A 13,678-nucleotide genomic window follows, 5' to 3' on the forward strand; every position below is an offset into this window, starting at 1 on the left:
TTTATCACTTTCTATTTTTTATACAGTATTTGGGCATGAATTCCTTTGAAAAACCAAAAACGTTATCGTAGAAAACTTCATTTGATTTTGTATGCTCTGATATCGCAGCGTTCAGTCTCTCCTTGAAGAGTTTGGTTCTCATTTATGTGCTTCACTTAATCATAATGTCTTTGAGCAACTCATCCCTTTCAACCTGCGTGCAATTTTATGAAAATTAAGCCACTGTTTTAAATAAAAACAAAACGAAAGAGATCCTAGTTGAACCTCTGTGGCCTAATAAATTACTGTCTTTAGTGGACCTTGGACCCTGAAAATCCCAAAGAAAACATCAGATCCATTGATTTTTTTCACCACAAAATGAAGATTCTTGAAAAAAGCGCAGTGCCTTACGTCAGAACAGACACGACGCATGACCCCGTGATGATAAACAATGAATGATGTATGACCTCAGGAAAGCAAACAGTTAGTGACGCACATGTATGTGCGAAAATCTGCTAAAAAAGCCTTGGCAGTCCATTACTGCTTTCAAGATTCTCATCAGATAATCAGAGAATCCAAGTTTTCGTCCATTTTGGGTTCTACTTGGACACCAAACTGTACGCAACTGGTGTGTCACACGTATCTACAAATTGAGTTAGCGTTAAACGAAGACTGGACTGAATCTCTCTACTTGAGCGACTCATCAACATCAGTACGACTTGCAAATAAGTGAGTATGATTCACCCAGCGGTTTGGACGCCTGCGAATGCATTGTGCTCTGCAGACTGACTTGCCCGAGTGGTGTTCAACCTATAGTTTAATTCCATTTTTGTATTGATGAATCACTGTGTCTAACTGATGAACCTGCATTGTTTTAGACGAGAAAAATTCGTTGGTCAGAAAGGTCACTCAGTAGTTCAGCGGTTACAGGGCGAAAGTGGTTTTATTTCGTTCACTTAAAGATGTACAAAGTATATGAGCGATTTCGGGAGTAGCTTTCCAAAATGTAGAAAGAAAAAAGCAACCTGACCGTTTCAAAATACTTTTGATTGTTGGTGGGATGGGGAGATTTTGGCATTTTTAATGAAAACTTTGTCCTGTAAGTGAAGCCTGCACGAGTGTTAACATGATGTTTTTTTTGTATCCTTGTGTATCCGCTTGCCCAAAGAGCTGGTGCATCACACCAACTCTTGTGTCCTGATATCTACATTTTTAATGAAAAATTTGTCCTGTAAGTGAAGCCCGCACTAGTATAAACATGATGTTCTTTTGTATCTTTGTGTATTCACTTGCCCAAAGAGCTGGTTCATCACACCAACTCTTGTGTCCTGATATCTATGTGCGATCGATCGCTGGCAGCCTTGTGTTATCATTGGTGGGTGTTTGCCTCGCAAACGCTGCTTGTCCAGTAAACTATTCTGTTTTTTCAAATGGACTCATTTTACTTGGTTCTTTTACAACAGATGGCGGTATGGCCAAAGAATCTTTGAAATGGCCAGTTCCACAAATACCTCCAACTGTGTCCACATGGTTCGACCTTCTACCGATGAGTAAGTGGATAGGGAATGTCTTCCATAAATTTCCTGCAAGTGACACTCCCAATTGCTTCTACCCAAACCACGGCCAGCAGAGAGTAAAGGCTGGGGTTACTCAGGTGTCTCCTGGGTGGTGAAGGGCGGTGACATTTGTAATTTATGGAGAGAGATTCATCTGGGTTTCAAGTGAGTCTTCCATCAAAACCAAAGTGGTATGCAGATGAGTGTATAAATGGAACTGTAGTTTCGGGAAGTAAACCCTGAAAGTGCCGTTGGAGCTTGCAGATCACCGCGTTCAAAAGTTCCGTCAAAATAGTCCACGAGACTGGAGAGCCCATGGAAGCTGGCATCTCCACTTTCGTTTTTATCAATATTCAATTATCGCCGATCAGAATACCGAGGATGTCATGCACACAGGTAGTTCTGCTAGACATACACATGTAACACTACTTACCGAAGTGCTATCAAAGCTATCTTCGAAAAGAGCATTGGCTCTAAGAGAGAGAGGAATGACAGTGTTTGGTCAAACCTGTCTTTTAGACACAGCACATCATCTTTCGAAGTGCTCAGACCGTATCGATGTTATTGATATGGAGGAACTTCGCTACCTGTCCAGCTTACTTGACGGTGGCACATTCTCTAGAAAGCATGGTCACTTGGCTAGATGTCATTTTCTATGGAGAATTTAACAACAGTTTAACGGAAGACGGTCTAATAATACAACAGAATCAGTGTTCTTCTCTAACGGAATCATTGCGTTGATCGAACCACCTACTCTTGTACTAGTTATTCGGTTAGTTACATTTTGTATGAGTAACTGCTGGATTTGGAATCGCCCATAGACATCATACAACGAACATATAACTGAGAACATCCCACTATCGATGTAATGGTGAACACTATGAATGAAGCACGCGAGTAGTATGTGGTTTTCCCATAAATCCGCCTCGAATCGATTGAAAAGTGAGATTTATTACGGAATTTGTGGAGTCGCCTTGTAGCATTCATTTACGTTTGAGTGCTAGTCAATGAGTATCCAGAAAAGTTCAGGAAGACGCGTTTTAGAAGAAGGTGGATACTAAGTTTTTATAAAAAAGAGAACTTTTCTTCCCTGTTCAATAGTCTGTTACTGTTCAGTTTTCCAATAAATAACTTCCCAGCGAAGGCCTTCTTCCTTTCACCGGATACTGCAACCATCAGACTGTAAATTCGATAGTTACAGGCAAGCGGTTGTCTGAATAAATGGACTTATTACTGTCTAACATTTAGTATTATTATACTCCCCCTATAGTTGCATTGTACATTTCAGATCTCAACAGGCTATCACCTTCGGTGAGACTTTTGAGAGTATTCGCTTTGAGTAGCTCATGTCCAATAGACTACTGGTCGAATGGGCTCAGCCTTCCTACCTGCCGGATCAGGTGTAAAGCACTCTGGATATATTTGAGACAAGTATAATTCATTTGCACAATCGCGGTCTATTGCGGTGCCGGAACAACCAGTGGTGACAACTGCTCTAAAGTGAAAAGTTACAAAAGGCATATCCAAACTCATCAACTGTTCTGTGCAGATACACTGGATACTTCGAAAGAAAAGCGAATCTGTTTGCAGTTGTAATGACCCAGAGACACCGAATCAGCAGGTCATCTTTGAAAAATTTGTACTTCGCACGGCTGGTGCGCTGTTCTTAAAACTCACTGGAGCACGTGAATTTTAAGAATTGGATACTGGGGAGAACCTTTATACGGAAGACCGCAAGGTGTTCTGTACTTTTTTAAAACCTTAAAATATGTCCCAGCACCAAGTCATACTGAATAGATACACGTGTCAGTTGCCTGGTAAATTTTGATGGTTCATTTCCTGTTTGGTCCACTGCGGTCTGAGGAAAGCCAAACCAAGTTTCAAGCGGGTAGACACAGAAAGAGCGCAGATTGGATGTCACTGACCTTCACAACATCTACCAATAGCAACCGACTGCGTGCACAGAGTACACCTCTCCAGTACCAACCAGACTTTCATGTGTGACATCTTCTCCAGGTGCGTGTCCTCAATCTGCCACGCCAACCAGGTGTTGCTGCAATAGCCGGTTCGTTAAAAGAACCCTCAAAAAGTATTGAGTTTGACTGGAGAGGCATGTGTCGATGAGCATTTCCAGAAATAAGACAAGACATCACGTCTGCCTACCCCAGAAGTGGTACCATTTCATGAAAATCACCAAACTTTTGTTCCTAAGACTGCTTCATCCATCAACCTGTGAGCTCTCTCTTTTCAAACACAGAATGAATGTGGAAAAACACTGATTATGCACCGCACAAGATTAGACCAATCAGACTTCGTCAGTCCAATAAAGGAAAAGAAGCCGCAACCTTTGTATGGGTATGTCAAAGTGGGAAGCTCCCTATTCTGTTAACCGTTATTGCCCTGTGCGGATCATGCTGCACTTAATACCTTACTCATTTGAGGGTTAAGGGTTACAACTTTAAAAATCAACCAGACCCGTTAAGGAGAACCAAACACCCGAAGAACTTTCGCGCCTTTCTCCAGGCAAAGTGGAGGTTACGGAAAACCGTTAGAATCATATGATTTTCACTTTGTGTTCGACGAGGTCATCTGTACTCAAAAAGAGGAATATGCAAGAAGTAAATCATACGCAACCACAACTCCAACAAGTGTGCTCTTTTCTTCAGAATCGCCAGTCGTCCAGCATGGTGGTTCCCGACCTTACTTCGTTTTGTGCCACGGACCTTCTTTCGTCTATGACTCCCCTATGCGGGATAAATCGATTCCGGGAATTTGATCTAGGCCCATGAGGGTCATCACGGGAGGACCCGCGCCAAGCAGTGCGTTGAAGAATGGTTCTGGTGGTCAGTGATCAAAGGCCTCATTAGATGCTATGTTCGCGAATGTCTGCCGAAATTCGGATAAAATTTCTGAGACGATCGATCAACTGGTTCATCGACGGTTTCATCACCTTCTCTATTCCAGAATTCAAGGAGAGAGGCCAAGAATTTATGACAAGTCTTTGCCTCTGAACATTCCTTTGGGGGAGGGTTGACCATCTGGGACCTGTTACCCGTTGCCTTGTGGATCAAGATTTCGAGTTAGAGGCTACAGTCAAGGCACTGGATTTCGAGTTAGAGGCTACAGTCAAGCCACTGGAGAAAAACGATTCTCTCATTGCCTTATGGGTCAGAATTTTAAGTCAAAGTCTGAGGGTAGCACACCTCAATCAAACTTCGTCACCGGCCTAATCGACCCGAAATTATCATTCGTCGTCGCCGCTCTTAGTTCACCGACCCAAAAATGCGTCCAATCTCCATTCTTCAACCGGCATCCATCAACTATATCCATTATAGCTGGTGATGTAACCACCCAAGTTGCCGATCAAGCCCCGAGGAAGAACATTTAAGTGGCAACTTCAGAGTCGATGCTCACTACCCGGATAACGGGGAGCGGCTTCTTCACCTGTGTTAAATGTAATCTGCTCCTGACCAGCAAAAACGTTCACAGCAAGTTACTTAGAGGAAGCGGGCGGATCACGTGATCATCAGTTAGCTATGAGAGGACTTAGTTTAAGAAAGTCGTTGTTCTGAAAGGCGCAACATGACTTTGATCGTGACACTCTGTGGATTTGGTTATCAGTTCGCTGCTCCTCATGATTTTTCACGTCTCCAAGCAGAAGAGTCACGTTCAACGAATTCAGCTCAAAAATTTTGCTCCGGCATGACTAAGAAGCTACTGGAAATGTACTGTGCACCAAAGAGAAAGGTTAGTTAGTTCAAGAACAGAAGAGAATGGGAGCAGCTGTGCTCTCAGCTGTCTGTCAAAGCCTTCTGACTAAACCAAAGGGAAATCTGATGTTGTCAACTCCAGCAGATCGTACTGCTGCCAGAAAAACCGAACCGCCAGCTAGCACCCACCGTGGAGTGGGCGGATATCGCATATGGAGGCTTATCAAAAGCCTAATGAGTGACACAGTGAGCAGGTGGATTGCCCAAGAGATGCAGAAACAGTTTTTCGAAGGGGGCAACAACCTCAAATCAGCTGATTCGATCAAGCGCCCAAAAATATGGGTATCATCGAAACGGCTTGCAAAAAGATGGAACAATAGTTCACTCGCAGAATTGTCGTGATAAGCTATGAGCTGAAAAGTCCACTTCAGATATCGTCATTATTCCCGCCTGAGTGAAAAAAGGGGAAATAGTACTGTCCAAAATAACTGTGGAGAAACAGATTTTACTGAGTCTAGAGTAGTCAGGATCAGCATCCTCAAAAAGGCGTCACACCTACGATTAGTTTATGCAGACTGCGCCGTCATCCGTCACATCAGCCAAACCTGCAACTAATGTTAGTGACATGGCATCGATTAGATTGTCTTACACTCTACAGATGGACTCTCAACACCGTTTGGATTCGCAACAAGGCTCAACAATAAATGAAGGCACGACACACACGCATTTGGCACATTGGTACTTAATCTGATCATCTCCCTGGAGAACTAAAGGTTCCCATGTATTTTTGAAGCAATCGTTCAAACATATCAGTGTCCATTTGGTAGCAGTGACTAGTGTAGAATTGGCATGTTAGAGGTGCAGAATCGACGAGGGAAATTTGGTAAGCAAAATGTATCAAAACGGACGATAAATCAAGACCTATCGGCTCATTTCAGTAGTTAAGCTTGTGGGGGTATGCATGTATCCAATCTCAATATGTACGGTTTGACAGCCAGGCTTCATAGCGCAGAAGACTGCAGCGCATTCTGAATTCCTATGGCCAATCAGTATATTACGATATTGCTTTATATGAACAAGGATGCGTACACTTAGGGCCAGAAACCTCGCAGTAAGCTTCCTGGGTTGGCCAGTCGAGGCATATGATTCATCCAAAAGTTCGAGATTTAAAAGCGCACATTATATGACACACAACTGCTCCCTTATGCCTTTAATGCAGAAGGTCTATGGAGCAAATGACCCACTATCGGATCTAGTCCAACTGTGATGAGCAAACTACCATCTCGTGAGTGTCCGTGGGTGGATACTCTACGTGCAATTCTTGTTAGATATTAGAGATTATCGGCTTGACTACCATGGAGGTATCGATAAGAATGAATTCATGGAATACCCATGATAAAAAACTAGGTTCAGTAACAGCTGAAAAGAAAAATAAATTTTGTCCGGGGAAATTCATGTTTTGAAGACACCATTTCAGTGTCGTCGTTCCGCCGAACCGCAGATGCAGTATTGCCATTCAGTTCTAACTACTCACTCGAATCCAGTAACACAAACGGACCCTCTTTTCAATCAAGCAAGGGGCAAAACGGACGCCGCAGCGTAGACGAAAGTACGGTAAGTACGAGGGTGCTCTCGAAATTCTCTTAGTTCTAGTAATGCCTGTTTAGCCAGCCGACCGGCCACTGAATGTTTTCGCAAAATATTCCTACTTCACTGACAGTTTTGAGGTCTTTCCTTTGCTGTACAGCGTCACATACCCGAAACACCGTGCTTAAGCACTTGCTGCACACCACACGTGTCGATGACTTCCTATGCCCTATGGACAACGGTACAACATGTTCGCCCTACGGAACTTTCCGTCTTGACCTAGCAAAATGACAAAATCGACAAGTGTGTGCATATCCCAAAGGTACATACACATGATCACAGCACAACCACTAACCCACCGCTGCGCACAACTACGCACTGATGATGTCACCTCGATTGGTGATGAAACGTTTGCAACCAAATTGCCCAGCTCATCGAACAAGTCAACGACCAACAGTCACCACAATTAACGTAGTTGTACGAGATGACAAAAGCAGATAGAAAAGATACTTGTTAAATCATTAGTCCAATGGAATTTTTCGCTTTACATGAACGCTTTAAAACACTCGACGATGGAATATATGTACACTTCAAGTTACAACTTATGGTACTTTTTTCCTAGTGAACTAAGCTTTGAAGGACCTGTTAGATTCAGAGTACGGGACTGTAACATTTGCTTCGTTTGATTGACAAAAACCGAAATCCTTTATCATCACTAGCCAGCATGATCAGGAACGGAATTTGTGGTACAACGATGCACCACAAAGAGTTGGTTAACCTGCATATGACAGCTGAATAGCGTACTGTGTCGGCTAAAGAAATGACCACAAAATATGGAAACGCTGAAAGGCCCTACGAGGCAACCGAGCGTGGGAAACTCAACGAAGCGGCTTAGATCGTAGTGTGTTCTAGTGAAGAATACCAGGGTGAATAAGAGAATTCACCTTATTTATGGAAAAAAGCGCTGACAAACATTAAGTGTGTGAACAATCAGTCAGCTGTGCATTTCAAACTGCGGAAGACTGTTTATTGTTTCCATGTTTCATGTATTCTGTGAATCGCACATTTCTGGCGTCACACAGAGGGTAGAGCTTGATACCGGATCGAATCTGTTTCATCGTCACCCTGGGGTTAATTTATGCCAAACAGGTGGTGTCGTAGCAATGTAATCGAACTGTATACAATCTATGCAAAAGTACAGTATAGAGGTATGGATTGCTCATTACTAAACCACTGTATCCAATTCATCAATGGTATGAGCTGAATACGTCCGTGTCAGCGGAAAGGGAAATGAAAGGTGGAGTGTGGCCAACGCCGTACAGTCATGTATTCGAAGGGTGTCGAATGGCGATTGTCTCTGCTACCGCTATCACGTGGTGCTTCATTCAATTAGGTTACCTGTCGGTGTACTTCCTCCCCCCTCCGGTCAAACTCTTCCCTTGTCTGCTGCTGTTTACTGCGTCTCGATATGCATTTTTTAATCCCTTGACTTGTCGAACCAGTTTGGTCAGCCATTCTTTACGCGCGCTTTTTAACCTATTTGCGTTACCACGTGTTGTACCCAGGCGTGCGTCGCAAACTAAGACGGGTTTGCCACATTCTCCGGGCTTTCTTTAGACTTGCACTACTTTGGACAGAAACGCTCATAATTTGGGGTTTGTACTGTTTTTATTACGTATTTTATACATAAAGTACCGCATCTTTTGATAAATCTAAAAAATCCACAATTTCTGGCTTGTGATGTTGCGCGTCACTCAAGTGGGCTCTCCTGAATACGTTGAAGTATTCAACAGCCGGGTGCTTCAGAAATTATAAGGAACTCTTTTTTGGCACAAGGTTACACAACGTTCGCCTATATGTGGCATACTGGAGCTGGTTATCGTCTCATTTCCCGAGTCCAATTAATGTAGATAGTGTTCATATACCTTGTGGCAAGTCTGCCTAGCCTCAAGTCTAACGCTAACGTCAAGTCCAAAGCACTGTGAGCAAGCAGTTTAAATTCGAAACTATGAGGTTGTGCTGAGTAAGCAAAGTATGGTCGAAGACTCAGCGATGACGGTACATGCCTTAGATATAGAATGGATCTGAAGAATGTGGAAGTTTTAAGACCAGACCTGCGATTCACAACACAGCGGCCGAGGCGGTGGAACTTACTAAGCATCACAGCGTGGATAGAATCGAGGGTGTGGAACTGGCGAGCGTATGGAAAGCGGTCGTAGATAAGCCGAGTTGACACGTGACTGTTTGGTTGTCAATCGGCGTGGAATCACTAGCAAAAACTTGGGGGGTGGGGTGGAAATCTCAACCCGACCAAAGTTCGCAGCATCCCTCTTACGCAACTACCTTAGCACTAGCTCATCCACACAGACGGGAAGAGAGTTCAAACGACGTTCAAATGGACCGAACAAGAAAAACTAGACCCTAGGCTGGACCCAAACACATGTAGTTTCACCCACCCTAACACAAAAAAAAATCCTTCGACCGACACCCAACAGAGATTTAGCTTGACTTAGCTGATTGGTTCTCCTTCCGCCTTAAATCTCGACCAACCTCGGAGCCTAGTCACTTGGCCTGACAAAACTTTTGTCAAAAGCGAAACGTTGCCCAGCAATAAATCTACCGATTACCACCAAAACTTTTTCGAAAACGAGAAAACTCAGTCGGTTCCAAGTATTTTTCACCTGATTGAGGGCCAGAAATGCAATGGGATTATAAACAAATGCTTGTAGTTGCTTACGTTTCTGATTTTCAAAGCCGTAAAGTTCATCCTTGTCAAAACCATGAGTTTCGGAAGACGCCTAATTTTCTGGTTGTCAGTTGCCTGTAGTGCGTAACGATCCCCAATTCTGAAAGAGCATACATTCCGGTCCTCAAATTGTTTTTCATCCTTTACTGCCAAAATTAGTACCCGAATAATGTCTTCATTTAGCTGTGAATGTGACCTGGTATCAACAAGCATCTATGACACACAAAGTGAACCAGAATGGTTCAAACAAACAAAATAAACGGTAGAACAGATTTCACGAAATAAAAAACTACTCACAAGGTTGCTGAAAAAACTGCGACAGCCCAAGACCGATTTCGCCCTTTTGGGGGTTCATCAAGTAGATGCAGTCCCTGAGTTTCCATCAACTTTATGTTCTGCTCGAAGCCAAATTGCATACGGTCGCTACAGAGGAGGAACTATACAAATAGGTTGATCATCTCTCAGCCTCCCCTTTGATATGATCAAGAGTGTTTTGTCCTCAAATATATCGTTGCAATGGGTGCGTATCTAGTATAATTCAATCACATATGTGATCGTGTCAACGTTAATGCACGTTTGATATTTTTAATTGCAGAAATGAGGATAAGCCAGGTTTGCCTAGCTGTAGTTCCTCTCAACAACATCAGGAATAAGAAAGCAGTGATTAGAAATCTTTACGCCGGGAATTTACTCTTAATAATAGCCTTGGTTTTGACAAACATTAAGTGTGTGAACAATCAGTCAGCTGTGCATTTCAAACTGCGGAAGACTGTTTATTGTTTCCATGTTTCATGTATTCTGTGAATCCCACATTTCTGGCGTCACACAGAGGGTAGAGCTTGATACCGGATCGAATCTGTTTCATCGTCACCCTGGGGTTAATTTATGCCAAACAGGTGGTGTCGTAGCAATGTAATCGAACTGTATACAATCTATGCAAAAGTACAGTATAGAGGTATGGATTGCTCATTACTAAACCACTGTATCCAATTCATCAATGGTATGAGCTGAATACGTCCGTGTCAGCGGAAAGGGAAATGAAAGGTGGAGTGTGGCCAACGCCGTACAGTCATGTATTCGAAGGGTGTCGAATGGCGATTGTCTCTGCTACCGCTATCACGTGGTGCTTCATTCAATTAGGTTACCTGTCGGTGTACTTCCTCCCCCCTCCGGTCAAACTCTTCCCTTGTCTGCTGCTGTTTACTGCGTCTCGATATGCATTTTTTAATCCCTTGACTTGTCGAACCAGTTTGGTCAGCCATTCTTTACGCGCGCTTTTTAACCTATTTGCGTTACCACGTGTTGTACCCAGGCGTGCGTCGCAAACTAAGACGGGTTTGCCACATTCTCCGGGCTTTCTTTAGACTTGCACTACTTTGGACAGAAACGCTCATAATTTGGGGTTTGTACTGTTTTTATTACGTATTTTATACATAAAGTACCGCATCTTTTGATAAATCTAAAAAATCCACAATTTCTGGCTTGTGATGTTGCGCGTCACTCAAGTGGGCTCTCCTGAATACGTTGAAGTATTCAACAGCCGGGTGCTTCAGAAATTATAAGGAACTCTTTTTTGGCACAAGGGTACACAACGTTCGCCTATATGTGGCATACTGGAGCTGGTTATCGTCTCATTTCCCGAGTCCAATTAATGTAGATAGTGTTCATATACCTTGTGGCAAGTCTGCCTAGCCTCAAGTCTAACGCTAACGTCAAGTCCAAAGCACTGTGAGCAAGCAGTTTAAATTCGAAACTATGAGGTTGTGCGCGTTTGTTTGTGAGTAAGCATGAGTAAGTATGGTCGAAGACTCAGCGATGACGGTACATGCCTTAGATATAGAATGGATCTGAAGAATGTGGAAGTTTTAAGACCTACACTGCGATTCACAACACAGCGGCCGAGGCGGTGGAACTTACTAAGCATCACAGCGTGGATAGAATCGAGGGTGTGGAACTGGCGAGCGTATGGAAAGCGGTCGTAGATAAGCCGAGTTGACACGTGACTGTTTGGTTGTCAATCGGCGTGGAATCACTAGCAAAAACTGGGGGGTGGGGGTGGAAATCTCAACCTGACCAAAGTTCGCAGCATCCCTCTTACGCAACTACCTTAGCACTAGCTCATCCACACAGACGGACAGAGAGTTCAAACGACGTTCAAATGGACCGAACAAGAAAAACTAGACCCTAGGCTGGACCCAAACACATGTAGTTTCACCCACCCTAACACAAAAAAAAATCCTTCGACCGACACCCAACAGAGATTTAGCTTGACTTAGCTGATTGGTTCTCCTTCCGCCTTAAATCTCGACCAACCTCGGAGCCTAGTCACTTGGCCTGACAAAACTTTTGTCAAAAGCGAAACGTTGCCCAGCAATAAATCTACCGATTACCACCAAAACTTTTTCGAAAACGAGAAAACTCAGTCGGTTCCAAGTATTTTTCACCTGATTGAGGGCCAGAAATGCAATGGGATTATAAACAAATGCTTGTAGTTGCTTACGTTTCTGATTTTCAAAGCCGTAAAGTTCATCCTTGTCAAAACCATGAGTTTCGGAAGACGCCTAATTTTCTGGTTGTCAGTTGCCTGTAGTGCGTAACGATCCCCAATTCTGATAGAGCATACATTCCGGTCCTCAAATTGTTTTTCATCCTTTACTGCCAAAATTAGTACCCGAATAATGTCTTCATTTAGCTGTGAATGTGACCTGGTATCAACAAGCATCTATGACACACAAAGTGAACCAGAATGGTTCAAACAAACAAAATAAACGGTAGAACAGATTTCACGAAATAAAAAACTACTCACAAGGTTGCTGAAAAAACTGCGACAGCCCAAGACCGATTTCGCCCTTTTGGGGGTTCATCAAGTAGATGCAGTCCCTGAGTTTCCATCAACTTTATGTTCTGCTCGAAGCCAAATTGCATACGGTCGCTACAGAGGAGGAACTATACAAATAGGTTGATCATCTCTCAGCCTCCCCTTTGATATGATCAAGAGTGTTTTGTCCTCAAATATATCGTTGCAATGGGTGTGCAGTGGGTGCACACCTACTATAATTCAGTCACATGTGTGGCCGTACCAATGTTAACATTACTTGCAGAAAAGCTAGGTTTTGCCTTGCTGTAGTTCCTCTCAACAACATCAGGAATAAGAAAGCAGTGATTAGAAATCTTTACGCCGGGAATTTACTCTTAATAATAGCCTTGGTTTTACAAGCGAACTTCTCCATACCGGCGAAATCCTCCGACAACTGAGCAGAAAACATACTACCTTTAGTGCGGTACACAAATGCAAACGTGTTTGAAGCTTTCAGCTGCGACCTTGACCTCATTTCACCCGAGAGGCAAGGTGAAATGAATATAATTTCTGATGATCCAGAACAGGCCCTGAAATGTGAATTCTGACAACTACACCTGTCTGCATACCAATTTGGTTTTCAATACCGACAACCTGTCTGCATACCAATTTGGTTTTCCCGGGAGACTCACCTAAATCGCTCGTTTATAAGGTCCCTCTTCAAGCGATGCTATGCTGTTGTCCGCCGAGCACGGTGATTGGAGTGCGAACGTTTCGTGAAGCATCAAGGAAACAATGGTAGCGTGCGGTCGGCTGGTAATTTCCTCCTATTTTATGCAGTTCCTAAAAAGTCGGTTTGTGGCTAAATGCAGCTCATGTAATTCTGTTGAATCCGTGCCATCACTGATTGATGGTTTTACTGCACGTTTTAGCGGAGCAAAACAGAGAGACCAAAAGTTTGTGGGTGCCATTTTCAAGAATGACGCATAGTACAAAACTAAGAATAGATCAATAACTAATGAAGTGAAGCCGCAAATACTCGCAAAAAGCTACTTCATACAAGGAATTACCTTTCCTTAGGACTGAATGAAAAGACCTGTGGTTGGAAGGAAAACACGACCACGCCTTCGTAACTCACTATTTTTACAGGACAGTGACACTACATTGACGAAATGACCTTTCCTAGTGGCGAAATCCTTGCAACGGCCAAAAACAAAGTTCTCATATGCTAGCAAACTTAAGTGATGTTACGAGATATCATACTGAACCTCTCGTTTATGATATTAGTCAACTGTGCGTAGAC

The sequence above is a fragment of the Opisthorchis viverrini genome, assembly GCF_000715545.1.
Source record: "Opisthorchis viverrini unplaced genomic scaffold opera_v5_19, whole genome shotgun sequence".
Taxonomy (NCBI): domain Eukaryota; kingdom Metazoa; phylum Platyhelminthes; class Trematoda; order Opisthorchiida; family Opisthorchiidae; genus Opisthorchis; species Opisthorchis viverrini.